The following is a 16,234-nucleotide window of genomic DNA, read 5'->3' on the forward strand; positions in this document are numbered from 1 at the left end:
CAGAATCATTCTCACCAATGAATTTGATGCCGGCTTTCAACTCACAGAGCTGAAGCTATCTTTTGATAGAGCAGTTTTGAAACTTTCTTTTTCTAGTATCTGCAAGTGGACATTTGGAGCGCTTTGAGGCCTGTGGTGGAAAAGGAACTATCTTCACATAACAAGTAGACAGAAGAATTCTCTGAAACTTCTTTTTGGTGCGTGCATTCAACTCAAGGAATTGAACATTCCTTTTGACAGAGAAGTTTTTAAACACTCCTTTTACAGAATCTGCAAGTGGATATTTGGACCACTTATAATAATTCGTTGGAAACGGGACACTCTCACACAAAAACCAGACGGAAGTATTGTCAAAAATTTCTGCGTGGTATCCTCATTCAGTTCACAGAGCAGAACATTTCTTTTGATAGAGCAGTTTTGAAACACTCTTTTTCTAGAATCTGCAAGTGGACATTTGGAGCGCTTTGAGGCCTGTGGTGGAAAGGATATATCTTCACATAAACACTAGATAGAAGCATTCTCTGAAACTTCTTTGTGTTGTGTGCATTCAACTCAAAGAGTTGAACTGCCTTTTGACAGAGAAGTTTTGAAACACTCTTTTTTTAGAATCTAAAAGTGCAAATTTGGACCACTTATAGGAACTCATTGGAAACGGCACACCCTCACACAAAAGCTAGACAGAAGCATTCTGACAAACTTCTCTGTGATGTGTGCATTCAACTCACAGAGTTTAACGTTTGTTTTCATGAAGCAGTATTGAAACACTCTTTTTGCAGTATATGCAAGTGGTCATTCAGAGAGCTTTGAGGCCTGTGTTCGAAAAGGAAATATCTTCACGTATAACCTAGAAAGTAGCATTCTAGAAGCTACATTGTGTTGTTTACATTCAACTCACAGAGTGGAGCATTCCTTTTTTTAGAGCAGCCATGAAACACTCTTTTTGTATAGTCTGCAATTGGACATTTGGAGAGCTCTGAGGCCTGTGGTAGAACACGAAATATCTTCGCATAAAACATAGAAAGAAGCATTCTCCGAAACCACCATGTGATGTGTACATTCAGCTCAAAAAGTTGAACATTCCTTTTGACAGAGAAGTTTTGAAACACTCTTTTTTTAGAATCTGAAAGTGGAAATTTGGACCACTTATAGGAACTCGTTGGAAACGGGACACCCTCACACAAAAACTAGACAGAAGCATTCTCACAAACTTCTCTGTGATGTGTGCATTCAACTCACAGAGTTTAACGTTTCTTTTCATGAAGCAGTATTGAAACACTCTTTTTGCAGTATACGCAAGTGGTCATCAGAGAACCTTGAGGCCTGTGTTCGAAAAGGAAATATCTTCACGTATAACCTAGAAAGTAGCATTTTCAGAAGCTACTTTGTGTTGGTTACATTCGACTCACAGAGTGGAGCATTCCTTTTGTTAGAGCAGCCATGAAACACTCTTTTTGTATAATCTGCAATTGGACATTTGGAGAGCTCTGGGGCCTGTGGTAGAACACGAAATATCTTCACATAAAACATAGAAAGAAGCATTCACAGAAACCACTTTGTGATGTGTGCATTCAACTCACGGAGTTGAACATTCCTTTTGGTAGAGGAGGTTTGAAAAACTCTTTTTGTAGAATCTGCATGTGGGTATTTGGACCACCTATAGGAATTTGTTGGCAACGGGACATCCTCACACAAAAACGAGACAGAAGCATTCTCACAAACAACTTTGTTATGTTTGCATTCAGCTCACAGAGCTGAACCTTTCTTTTGATAGAGCAGTTTTGAAACACTCTTTTTCAAGAATCTGCAAGTGGACATTTGGAGCGCTTTGAGGCCTGCAGTGGAAAGGAAATATCTTCACATAAAAACTAGACAGAAGCATTCTCTGACACTTATTTGTGGGGTGTGCATTCACCTCAAGGTGTTGAACATTCCTTTTCACGGAGAAGTTTTGAAACACATTTTTTTTAGAATCTGCAAGTGGAAATTTGGACCGCTTATAGGAACTTGTTGGCAACGGGACACCCTCACGCAGAAACTAGACAGAAGCATTCTCACAAACTTCTCTGTGATGTGTGCATTCAACTCACGGAGTTTAACCTTTCTTTTCATGAAGCAGTTTTGAAGCACTCCTTTTGCAGTATATGCAAGTGGTCATTCCGAGCGCTTTGAGGCCTGTGTTGGAAAAGGAAATATATTCACGAATAACCTAGAAAGTAGCATTCTCCGAAGCTACTCTGTGTTGTTTGCATTCAACTCACAGAGTGGAGCATTCCTTTTGTTAGAGCATCCATGAAACACTCTTTTTGTATAATCTGCATTTGGACTTTGGAGAGCTCGGAGGCCTGTGGTAGATCACGAAATAGCTTCATATAAAACATAGAAAGAAGCATTCTCAAAAACCAGTTTGTGATGTTTGCATTCAACTCACGGAGTTGAACATTCCTTTTGTTTGAGCAGGTTTGAAAGTCTCTTTTTGGAGAATCTGCATGTTGGTATTTGGACCACTTATAGGAATTTGTTGGAAACGGGACATCTTCTTACAAAAATGAGACAGAAGCACTCTCACAAACTACTTTTTGATGTGTGCTTTCAACTCACAGAGGTGAACTTTTCTTCTGATCGAGTAGTTTTGAAACACTCTTTTTCTAACATCTGCATGTGGACATTTGGAGCGCTTTGAGGCCTGTGGTGGAAAAGGAACTATCTTCACATAACAAGTATACAGAAGAGTTCTCTGAAACTTCTTTTTGGTGCGTGCATTCAACTCACGGAGTTGAACATTCCTTTTGACAGAGAAGTTTCTAAACACTCTTTTTACAGAATCTGCAAGTGGAAATTTGGACCACTTATACGAATTCGTTGCAAACTGGACACTCTCACACAAAAACTAGACAGAAGCATTCTCACAAACTTCTGTGTGATATGCGAATTCAGTTCACAGAGCAGAACATTTCTTTTGATAGAGCAGTTTTGAAACACTCTTTTTCTAGAATCTGCAAGTGGACAATTGGTGCGCTTAGAGGCCTGTGGTGGAAAGGATGTATCTTCAGATAAACACTAGATAGAAGCATTCTCTGAAACTTCTTTGTGTTGTGTGCATTCAACTCAAAGAGTTGCACATTCCTTTTGACAGAGGAGTTTTGAAACACTCTTTTTTTAATATCTGCAAGTGGAAATTTGGACCACTTATAGGAACTCGTTGGAAACGGGACACCCTCACACAAAAACTAGACAGAAGCATTTTCACAAACTTCTCTCTGAGGTGTGCATTCAACTTACAGAGTTGAACATTTCTTTTCATGAAGCAGTTTTGAAACACTCTTTTTGCAGTATACGGATGTGGTCATTCGGAGAGCTTTGAGGCCTGTGTTCGAAAAGGAAATATCTTCACATATAACCTAAAAAGTAGCATTCTCAGAAGCTACTTCGCGTTGTTTGCATTCAACTCACAGAGTGGAGCATTCCTCTAGTTAGAGCCGCCATGAAACACTCTTTTTGTATAACCTGCAAATGGACACTCGGAGCGCTTTGAGGCCTGTGGTGGAAAGAAAATATCTTCACATAAGAACTGGACAGATGCATTCTCTGAAACTTCTTTGCGTGGTGTGCATTGAATTCACAGAGCTGAACGTTCCTTTTGACAGAGAAGATTTGAAACACTCTTTTTGTTGAATCTGCAAGTGGAAATTTGGACCGCTTATAGGAATTCGTTGGAAACGGGACACCCTCATACAAAAACTAGACAGAATCATTCTCACCAATGAATTTGATGCCGGCTTTCAACTCACAGAGCTGAAGCTATCTTTTGATAGAGCAGTTTTGAAACTTTCTTTTTCTAGTATCTGCAAGTGGACATTTGGAGCGCTTTGAGGCCTGTGGTGGAAAAGGAACTATCTTCACATAACAAGTAGACAGAAGAATTCTCTGAAACTTCTTTTTGGTACGTGCATTCAACTCCAGGAATTGAACATTCCTTTTGACAGAGTAGTTTTTAAACACTCCTTTTACAGAATCTGCAAGTGGATATTTGGACCACTTATAATAATTCGTTGGAAACGGGACACTCTCACACAAAAACCAGACGGAAGTATTCTCAAAAATTTCTGCGTGGTATCCTCATTCAGTTCACAGAGCAGAACATTTCTTTTGATAGAGCAGTTTTGAAACACTCTTTTTCTAGAATCTGCAAGTGGACATTTGGAGCGCTTTGAGGCCTGTGGTGGAGAGGATATATCTTCACGTAAACACTAGATAGAAGCATTCTCTGAAACTTCTTTGTGTTGTGTGCATTCAACTCAAAGAGTTGAACTGCCTTTTGACAGAGAAGTTTTGAAACACTCTTTTTTTAGAATCTGAAAGTGCAAATTTGGACCACTTATAGGAACTCATTGGAAACGGCACACCCTCACACAAAAGCCAGACAGAAGCATTCTGACAAACTTCTCTGTGATGTGTGCATTCAACTCACAGAGTTTAACGTTTGTTTTCATGAAGCAGTATTGAAACACTCTTTTTGCAGTATATGCAAGTGGTCATTCAGAGAGCTTTGAGGCCTGTGTTCGAAAAGGAAATATCTTCACGTATAACCTAGAAAGTAGCATTCTAGAAGCTACATTGTGTTGTTTACATTCAACTCACAGAGTGGAGCATTCCTTTTTTTAGAGCAGCCATGAAACACTCTTTTTGTATAGTCTGCAATTGGACATTTGGAGAGCTCTGAGGCCTGTGGTAGAACACGAAATATCTTCGCATAAAACATAGAAAGAAGCATTCTCCGAAACCACCATGTGATGTGTACATTCAGCTCAAAAAGTTGAACATTCCTTTTGACAGAGAAGTTTTGAAACACTCTTTTTTTAGAATCTGAAAGTGGAAATTTGGACCACTTATAGGAACTCGTTGGAAACGGGACACCCTCACACAAAAACTAGACAGAAGCATTCTCACAAACTTCTCTGTGATGTGTGCATTCAACTCACAGAGTTTAACGTTTCTTTTCATGAAGCAGTATTGAAACACTCTTTTTGCAGTATATGCAAGTGGTCATCAGAGAACCTTGAGGCCTGTGTTCGAAAAGGAAATATCTTCACGTATAACCTAGAAAGTAGCATTTTCAGAAGCTACTTTGTGTTGGTTACATTCGACTCACAGAGTGGAGCATTCCTTTTGTTAGAGCAGCCATGAAACACTCTTTTTGTATAATCTGCAATTGGACATTTGGAGAGCTCTGGGGCCTGTGGTAGAACACGAAATATCTTCACATAAAACATAGAAAGAAGCATTCACAGAAACCACTTTGTGATGTGTGCATTCAACTCACGGAGTTGAACATTCCTTTTGGTAGAGGAGGTTTGAAAAACTCTTTTTGTAGAATCTGCATGTGGGTATTTGGACCACCTATAGGAATTTGTTGGCAACGGGACATCCTCACACAAAAACGAGACAGAAGCATTCTCACAAACAACTTTGTTATGTTTGCATTCAGCTCACAGAGCTGAACCTTTCTTTTGATAGAGCAGTTTTGAAACACTCTTTTTCAAGAATCTGCAAGTGGACATTTGGAGCGCTTTGAGGCCTGCAGTGGAAAGGAAATATCTTCACATAAAAACTAGACAGAAGCATTCTCTGACACTTATTTGTGGGGTGTGCATTCACCTCAAGGTGTTGAACATTCCTTTTCACGGAGAAGTTTTGAAACACATTTTTTTTAGAATCTGCAAGTGGAAATTCGGACCGCTTATAGGAACTTGTTGGCAACGGGACACCCTCACGCAGAAACTAGACAGAAGCATTCTCACAAACTTCTCTGTGATGTGTGCATTCAACTCACGGAGTTTAACCTTTCTTTTCATGAAGCAGTTTTGAAGCACTCCTTTTGCAGTATATGCAAGTGGTCATTCCGAGCGCTTTGAGGCCTGTGTTGGAAAAGGAAATATATTCACGAATAACCTAGAAAGTAGCATTCTCCGAAGCTACTCTGTGTTGTTTGCATTCAACTCACAGAGTGGAGCATTCCTTTTGTTAGAGCATCCATGAAACACTCTTTTTGTATAATCTGCATTTGGACTTTGGAGAGCTCGGAGGCCTGTGGTAGATCACGAAATAGCTTCATATAAAACATAGAAAGAAGCATTCTCAAAAACCAGTTTGTGATGTTTGCATTCAACTCACGGAGTTGAACATTCCTTTTGTTTGAGCAGGTTTGAAAGTCTCTTTTTGGAGAATCTGCATGTTGGTATTTGGACCACTTATAGGAATTTGTTGGAAACGGGACATCTTCTTACAAAAATGAGACAGAAGCACTCTCACAAACTACTTTTTGATGTGTGCTTTCAACTCACAGAGGTGAACTTTTCTTCTGATCGAGTAGTTTTGAAACACTCTTTTTCTAACATCTGCATGTGGACATTTGGAGCGCTTTGAGGCCTGTGGTGGAAAAGGAACTATCTTCACATAACAAGTATACAGAAGAGTTCTCTGAAACTTCTTTTTGGTGCGTGCATTCAACTCACGGAGTTGAACATTCCTTTTGACAGAGAAGTTTCTAAACACTCTTTTTACAGAATCTGCAAGTGGAAATTTGGACCACTTATACGAATTCGTTGCAAACTGGACACTCTCACACAAAAACTAGACAGAAGCATTCTCACAAACTTCTGTGTGATATGCGAATTCAGTTCACAGAGCAGAACATTTCTTTTGATAGAGCAGTTTTGAAACACTCTTTTTCTAGAATCTGCAAGTGGACAATTGGTGCGCTTAGAGGCCTGTGGTGGAAAGGATGTATCTTCAGATAAACACTAGATAGAAGCATTCTCTGAAACTTCTTTGTGTTGTGTGCATTCAACTCAAAGAGTTGCACATTCCTTTTGACAGAGGAGTTTTGAAACACTCTTTTTTTAATATCTGCAAGTGGAAATTTGGACCACTTATAGGAACTCGTTGGAAACGGGACACCCTCACACAAAAACTAGACAGAAGCATTTTCACAAACTTCTCTCTGAGGTGTGCATTCAACTTACAGAGTTGAACATTTCTTTTCATGAAGCAGTTTTGAAACACTCTTTTTGCAGTATACGGATGTGGTCATTCGGAGAGCTTTGAGGCCTGTGTTCGAAAAGGAAATATCTTCACATATAACCTAAAAAGTAGCATTCTCAGAAGCTACTTCGCGTTGTTTGCATTCAACTCACAGAGTGGAGCATTCCTCTAGTTAGAGCCGCCATGAAACACTCTTTTTGTATAACCTGCAAATGGACACTCGGAGCGCTTTGAGGCCTGTGGTGGAAAGAAAATATCTTCACATAAGAACTGGACAGATGCATTCTCTGAAACTTCTTTGCGTGGTGTGCATTGAATTCACAGAGCTGAACGTTCCTTTTGACAGAGAAGATTTGAAACACTCTTTTTGTTGAATCTGCAAGTGGAAATTTGGACCGCTTATAGGAATTCGATGGAAACGGGACACCCTCATACAAAAACTAGACAGAATCATTCTCACCAATGAATTTGATGCCGGCTTTCAACTCACAGAGCTGAAGCTATCTTTTGATAGAGCAGTTTTGAAACTTTCTTTTTCTAGTATCTGCAAGTGGACATTTGGAGCGCTTTGAGGCCTGTGGTGGAAAAGGAACTATCTTCACATAACAAGTAGACAGAAGAATTCTCTGAAACTTCTTTTTGGTGCGTGCATTCAACTCAAGGAATTGAACATTCCTTTTGACAGAGAAGTTTTTAAACACTCCTTTTACAGAATCTGCAAGTGGATATTTGGACCACTTATAATAATTCGTTGGAAACGGGACACTCTCACACAAAAACTAGACGGAAGTATTCTCAAAAATTTCTGCGTGGTATCCTCATTCAGTTCACAGAGCAGAACATTTCTTTTGATAGAGCAGTTTTGAAACACTCTTTTTCTAGAATCTGCAAGTGGACATTTGAAGCGCTTTGAGGCCTGTGGTGGAGAGGATATATCTTCACGTAAACACTAGATAGAAGCATTCTCTGAAACTTCTTTGTGTTGTGTGCATTCAACTCAAAGAGTTGAACTGCCTTTTGACAGAGAAGTTTTGAAACACTCTTTTTTTAGAATCTGAAAGTGCAAATTTGGACCACTTATAGGAACTCATTGGAAACGGCACACCCTCACACAAAAGCCAGACAGAAGCATTCTGACAAACTTCTCTGTGATGTGTGCATTCAACTCACAGAGTTTAACGTTTCTTTTCATGAAGCAGTATTGAAACACTCTTTTTGCAGTATATGCAAGTGGTCATTCAGAGAGCTTTGAGGCCTGTGTTCGAAAAGGAAATATCTTCACGTATAACCTAGAAAGTAGCATTCTAGAAGCTACATTGTGTTGTTTACATTCAACTCACAGAGTGGAGCATTCCTTTTTTTAGAGCAGCCATGAAACACTCTTTTTGTATAGTCTGCAATTGGACATTTGGAGAGCTCTGAGGCCTGTGGTAGAACACGAAATATCTTCGCATAAAACATAGAAAGAAGCATTCTCCGAAACCACCATGTGATGTGTACATTCAGCTCAAAAAGTTGAACATTCCTTTTGACAGAGAAGTTTTGAAACACTCTTTTTTTAGAATCTGAAAGTGGAAATTTGGACCACTTATAGGAACTCGTTGGAAACGGGACACCCTCACACAAAAACTAGACAGAAGCATTCTCACAAACTTCTCTGTGATGTGTGCATTCAACTCACAGAGTTTAACGTTTCTTTTCATGAAGCAGTATTGAAACACTCTTTTTGCAGTATATGCAAGTGGTCATCAGAGAACCTTTAGGCCTGTGTTCGAAAAGGAAATATCTTCACGTATAACCTAGAAAGTAGCATTTTCAGAAGCTACTTTGTGTTGGTTACATTCGACTCACAGAGTGGAGCATTCCTTTTGTTAGAGCAGCCATGAAACACTCTTTTTGTATAATCTGCAATTGGACATTTGGAGAGCTCTGGGGCCTGTGGTAGAACACGAAATATCTTCACATAAAACATAGAAAGAAGCATTCACAGAAACCACTTTGTGATGTGTGCATTCAACTCACGGAGTTGAACATTCCTTTTGGTAGAGGAGGTTTGAAAAACTCTTTTTGTAGAATCTGCATGTGGGTATTTAGACCACCTATAGGAATTTGTTGGCAACGGGACATCCTCACACAAAAACGAGACAGAAGCATTCTCACAAACAACTTTGTTATGTTTGCATTCAACTCACAGAGCTGAACCTTTCTTTTGATAGAGCAGTTTTGAAACACTCTTTTTCAAGAATCTGCAAGTGGACATTTGGAGCGCTTTGAGGCCTGCAGTGGAAAGGAAATATCTTCACATAAAAACTAGACAGAAGCATTCTCTGACACTTATTTGTGGGGTGTGCATTCACCTCAAGGTGTTGAACATTCCTTTTCACGGAGAAGTTTTGAAACACATTTTTTTTAGAATCTGCAAGTGGAAATTCGGACCGCTTATAGGAACTTGTTGGCAACGGGACACCCTCACGCAGAAACTAGACAGAAGCATTCTCACAAACTTCTCTGTGATGTGTGCATTCAACTCACGGAGTTTAACCTTTCTTTTCATGAAGCAGTTTTGAAACACTCCTTTTGCAGTATATGCAAGTGGTCATTCCGAGCGCTTTGAGGCCTGTGTTTGAAAAGGAAATATATTCACGTATAACCTAGAAAGTAGCATTCTCCGAAGCTACTCTGTGTTGTTTGCATTCAACTCACAGAGTGGAGCATTCCTTTTGTTAGAGCATCCATGAAACACTCTTTTTGTATAATCTGCATTTGGACTTTGGAGAGCTCGGAGGCCTGTGGTAGATCACGAAATAGCTTCATATAAAACATAGAAAGAAGCATTCTCAAAAACCAGTTTGTGATGTTTGCATTCAACTCACGGAGTTGAACATTCCTTTTGTTTGAGCAGGTTTGAAAGTCTCTTTTTGGAGAATCTGCATGTTGGTATTTGGACCACTTATAGGAATTTGTTGGAAACGGGACATCTTCTTACAAAAATGAGACAGAAGCACTCTCACAAACTACTTTTTGATGTGTGCTTTCAACTCACAGAGGTGAACTTTTCTTCTGATCGAGTAGTTTTGAAACACTCTTTTTCTAACATCTGCATGTGGACATTTGGAGCGCTTTGAGGCCTGTGGTGGAAAAGGAACTATCTTCACATAACAAGTATACAGAAGAATTCTCTGAAACTTCTTTTTGGTGCGTGCATTCAACTCACGGAGTTGAACATTCCTTTTGACAGAGAAGTTTCTAAACACTCTTTTTACAGAATCTGCAAGTGGAAATTTGGACCACTTATACGAATTCGTTGGAAACTGGACACTCTCACACAAAAACTAGACAGAAGCATTCTCACAAACTTCTGTGTGATATGCGAATTCAGTTCACAGAGCAGAACATTTCTTTTGATAGAGCAGTTTTGAAACACTCTTTTTCTAGAATCTGCAAGTGGACAATTGGTGCGCTTAGAGGCCTGTGGTGGAAAGGATGTATCTTCAGATAAACACTAGATAGAAGCATTCTCTGAAACTTCTTTGTGTTGTGTGCGTTCAACTCAAAGAGTTGAACATTCCTTTTGACAGAGGAGTTTTGAAACACTCTTTTTTTAATATCTGCAAGTGGAAATTTGGACCACTTATAGGAACTCGTTGGAAACGGGACACCCTCACACAAAAACTAGACAGAAGCATTCTCACAAACTTCTCTCTGAGGTGTGCATTCAACTTACAGAGTTGAATATTTCTTTTCATGAAGCAGTTTTGAAACACTCTTTTTGCAGTATACGGATGTGGTCATTCGGAGAGCTTTGGGGCCTGTGTTCGAAAAGGAAATATCTTCACATATAACCTAGAAAGTAGCATTCTCAGAAGCTACTACGCGTTGCTTGCATTCAACTCACAGAGTGGAGCATTCCTCTAGTTAGAGCCGCCATGAAACACTCTTTTTGTATAACCTGCAAATGGACACTCGGAGCGCTTTGAGGCCTGTGGTGGAAGGAAAATATCTTCACATAAGAACTGGACAGATGCATTCTCTGAAACTTCTTTGTGTGGTGTGCATTGAATTCACAGAGCTGAACGTTCCTTTTGACAGAGAAGATTTGAAACACTCTTTTTGTTGAATCTGCAAGTGGAAATTTGGACCGCTTATAGGAATTCGTTGGAAACGGGACACCCTCATACAAAAACTAGACAGAATCATTCTCACCAATGAATTTGATGCCGGCTTTCAACTCACAGAGCTGAAGCTATCTTTTGATAGAGCAGTTTTGAAACTTTCTTTTTCTAGTATCTGCAAGTGGACATTTGGAGCGCTTTGAGGCCTGTGGTGGAAAAGGAACTATCTTCACATAACAAGTAGACAGAAGAATTCTCTGAAACTTCTTTTTGGTACGTGCATTCAACTCCAGGAATTGAACATTCCTTTTGACAGAGTAGTTTTTAAACACTCCTTTTACAGAATCTGCAAGTGGATATTTGGACCACTTATAATAATTCGTTGGAAACGGGACACTCTCACACAAAAACTAGACGGAAGTATTCTCAAAAATTTCTGCGTGGTATCCTCATTCAGTTCACAGAGCAGAACATTTCTTTTGATAGAGCAGTTTTGAAACACTCTTTTTCTAGAATCTGCAAGTGGACATTTGGAGCGCTTTGAGGCCTGTGGTGGAGAGGATATATCTTCACGTAAACACTAGATAGAAGCATTCTCTGAAACTTCTTTGTGTTGTGTGCATTCAACTCAAAGAGTTGAACTGCCTTTTGACAGAGAAGTTTTGAAACACTCTTTTTTTAGAATCTGAAAGTGCAAATTTGGACCACTTATAGGAACTCATTGGAAACGGCACACCCTCACACAAAAGCCAGACAGAAGCATTCTGACAAACTTCTCTGTGATGTGTGCATTCAACTCACAGAGTTTAACGTTTCTTTTCATGAAGCAGTATTGAAACACTCTTTTTGCAGTATATGCAAGTGGTCATTCAGAGAGCTTTGAGGCCTGTGTTCGAAAAGGAAATATCTTCACGTATAACCTAGAAAGTAGCATTCTAGAAGCTACATTGTGTTGTTTACATTCAACTCACAGAGTGGAGCATTCCTTTTTTTAGAGCAGCCATGAAACACTCTTTTTGTATAGTCTGCAATTGGACATTTGGAGAGCTCTGAGGCCTGTGGTAGAACACGAAATATCTTCGCATAAAACATAGAAAGAAGCATTCTCCGAAACCACCATGTGATGTGTACATTCAGCTCAAAAAGTTGAACATTCCTTTTGACAGAGAAGTTTTGAAACACTCTTTTTTTAGAATCTGAAAGTGGAAATTTGGACCACTTATAGGAACTCGTTGGAAACGGGACACCCTCACACAAAAACTAGACAGAAGCATTCTCACAAACTTCTCTGTGATGTGTGCATTCAACTCACAGAGTTTAACGTTTCTTTTCATGAAGCAGTATTGAAACACTCTTTTTGCAGTATATGCAAGTGGTCATCAGAGAACCTTGAGGCCTGTGTTCGAAAAGGAAATATCTTCACGTATAACCTAGAAAGTAGCATTTTCAGAAGCTACTTTGTGTTGGTTACATTCGAGTCACAGAGTGGAGCATTCCTTTTGTTAGAGCAGCCATGAAACACTCTTTTTGTATAATCTGCAATTGGACATTTGGAGAGCTCTGGGGCCTGTGGTAGAACACGAAATATCTTCACATAAAACATAGAAAGAAGCATTCACAGAAACCACTTTGTGATGTGTGCATTCAACTCACGGAGTTGAACATTCCTTTTGGTAGAGGAGGTTTGAAAAACTCTTTTTGTAGAATCTGCATGTGGGTATTTGGACCACCTATAGGAATTTGTTGGCAACGGGACATCCTCACACAAAAACGAGACAGAAGCATTCTCACAAACAACTTTGTTATGTTTGCATTCAACTCACAGAGCTGAACCTTTCTTTTGATAGAGCAGTTTTGAAACACTCTTTTTCAAGAATCTGCAAGTGGACATTTGGAGCGCTTTGAGGCCTGCAGTGGAAAGGAAATATCTTCACATAAAAACTAGACAGAAGCATTCTCTGACACTTATTTGTGGGGTGTGCATTCACCTCAAGGTGTTGAACATTCCTTTTCACGGAGAAGTTTTGAAACACATTTTTTTTAGAATCTGCAAGTGGAAATTTGGACCGCTTATAGGAACTTGTTGGCAACGGGACACCCTCACGCAGAAACTAGACAGAAGCATTCTCACAAACTTCTCTGGGATGTGTGCATTCAACTCACGGAGTTTAACCTTTCTTTTCATGAAGCAGTTTTGAAACACTCCTTTTGCAGTATATGCAAGTGGTCATTCCGAGCGCTTTGAGGCCTGTGTTTGAAAAGGAAATATATTCACGTATAACCTAGAAAGTAGCATTCTCCGAAGCTACTCTGTGTTGTTTGCATTCAACTCACAGAGTGGAGCATTCCTTTTGTTAGAGCATCCATGAAACACTCTTTTTGTATAATCTGCATTTGGACTTTGGAGAGCTCGGAGGCCTGTGGTAGATCACGAAATAGCTTCATATAAAACATAGAAAGAAGCATTCTCAAAAACCAGTTTGTGATGTTTGCATTCAACTCACGGAGTTGAACATTCCTTTTGTTTGAGCAGGTTTGAAAGTCTCTTTTTGGAGAATCTGCATGTTGGTATTTGGACCACTTATAGGAATTTGTTGGAAACGGGACATCTTCTTACAAAAATGAGACAGAAGCACTCTCACAAACTACTTTTTGATGTGTGCTTTCAACTCACAGAGGTGAACTTTTCTTCTGATCGAGTAGTTTTGAAACACTCTTTTTCTAACATCTGCATGTGGACATTTGGAGCGCTTTGAGGCCTGTGGTGGAAAAGGAACTATCTTCACATAACAAGTATACAGAAGAATTCTCTGAAACTTCTTTTTGGTGCGTGCATTCAACTCACGGAGTTGAACATTCCTTTTGACAGAGAAGTTTCTAAACACTCTTTTTACAGAATCTGCAAGTGGAAATTTGGACCACTTATACGAATTCGTTGGAAACTGGACACTCTCACACAAAAACTAGACAGAAGCATTCTCACAAACTTCTGTGTGATATGCGAATTCAGTTCACAGAGCAGAACATTTCTTTTGATAGAGCAGTTTTGAAACACTCTTTTTCTAGAATCTGCAAGTGGACAATTGGTGCGCTTAGAGGCCTGTGGTGGAAAGGATGTATCTTCAGATAAACACTAGATAGAAGCATTCTCTGAAACTTCTTTGTGTTGTGTGCGTTCAACTCAAAGAGTTGAACATTCCTTTTGACAGAGGAGTTTTGAAACACTCTTTTTTTAATATCTGCAAGTGGAAATTTGGACCACTTATAGGAACTCGTTGGAAACGGGACACCCTCACACAAAAACTAGACAGAAGCATTCTCACAAACTTCTCTCTGAGGTGTGCATTCAACTTACAGAGTTGAATATTTCTTTTCATGAAGCAGTTTTGAAACACTCTTTTTGCAGTATACGGATGTGGTCATTCGGAGAGCTTTGGGGCCTGTGTTCGAAAAGGAAATATCTTCACATATAACCTAGAAAGTAGCATTCTCAGAAGCTACTACGCGTTGCTTGCATTCAACTCACAGAGTGGAGCATTCCTCTAGTTAGAGCCGCCATGAAACACTCTTTTTGTATAACCTGCAAATGGACACTCGGAGCGCTTTGAGGCCTGTGGTGGAAGGAAAATATCTTCACATAAGAACTGGACAGATGCATTCTCTGAAACTTCTTTGTGTGGTGTGCATTGAATTCACAGAGCTGAACGTTCCTTTTGACAGAGAAGATTTGAAACACTCTTTTTGTTGAATCTGCAAGTGGAAATTTGGACCGCTTATAGGAATTCGTTGGAAACGGGACACCCTCATACAAAAACTAGACAGAATCATTCTCACCAATGAATTTGATGCCGGCTTTCAACTCACAGAGCTGAAGCTATCTTTTGATAGAGCAGTTTTGAAACTTTCTTTTTCTAGTATCTGCAAGTGGACATTTGGAGCGCTTTGAGGCCTGTGGTGGAAAAGGAACTATCTTCACATAACAAGTAGACAGAAGAATTCTCTGAAACTTCTTTTTGGTACGTGCATTCAACTCCAGGAATTGAACATTCCTTTTGACAGAGAAGTTTTTAAACACTCCTTTTACAGAATCTGCAAGTGGATATTTGGACCACTTATAATAATTCGTTGGAAACGGGACACTCTCACACAAAAACTAGACGGAAGTATTCTCAAAAATTTCTGCGTGGTATCCTCATTCAGTTCACAGAGCAGAACATTTCTTTTGATAGAGCAGTTTTGAAACACTCTTTTTCTAGAATCTGCAAGTGGACATTTGGAGCGCTTTGAGGCCTGTGGTGGAGAGGATATATCTTCACGTAAACACTAGATAGAAGCATTCTCTGAAACTTCTTTGTGTTGTGTGCATTCAACTCAAAGAGTTGAACTGCCTTTTGACAGAGAAGTTTTGAAACACTCTTTTTTTAGAATCTGAAAGTGCAAATTTGGACCACTTATAGGAACTCATTGGAAACGGCACACCCTCACACAAAAGCCAGACAGAAGCATTCTGACAAACTTCTCTGTGATGTGTGCATTCAACTCACAGAGTTTAACGTTTCTTTTCATGAAGCAGTATTGAAACACTCTTTTTGCAGTATATGCAAGTGGTCATTCAGAGAGCTTTGAGGCCTGTGTTCGAAAAGGAAATATCTTCACGTATAACCTAGAAAGTAGCATTCTAGCAGCTACATTGTGTTGTTTACATTCAACTCACAGAGTGGAGCATTCCTTTTTTTAGAGCAGCCATGAAACACTCTTTTTGTATAGTCTGCAATTGGACATTTGGAGAGCTCTGAGGCCTGTGGTAGAACACGAAACATCTTCGCATAAAACATAGAAAGAAGCATTCTCCGAAACCACCATGTGATGTGTACATTCAGCTCAAAAAGTTGAACATTCCTTTTGACAGAGAAGTTTTGAAACACTCTTTTTTTAGAATCTGAAAGTGGAAATTTGGACCACTTATAGGAACTCGTTGGAAACGGGACACCCTCACACAAAAACTAGACAGAAGCATTCTCACAAACTTCTCTGTGATGTGTGCATTCAACTCACAGAGTTTAACGTTTCTTTTCATGAAG

This window comes from Pongo pygmaeus, chromosome 1 (genome assembly GCF_028885625.2).
Source record: "Pongo pygmaeus isolate AG05252 chromosome 1, NHGRI_mPonPyg2-v2.0_pri, whole genome shotgun sequence".
Lineage (NCBI taxonomy): Eukaryota > Metazoa > Chordata > Mammalia > Primates > Hominidae > Pongo > Pongo pygmaeus.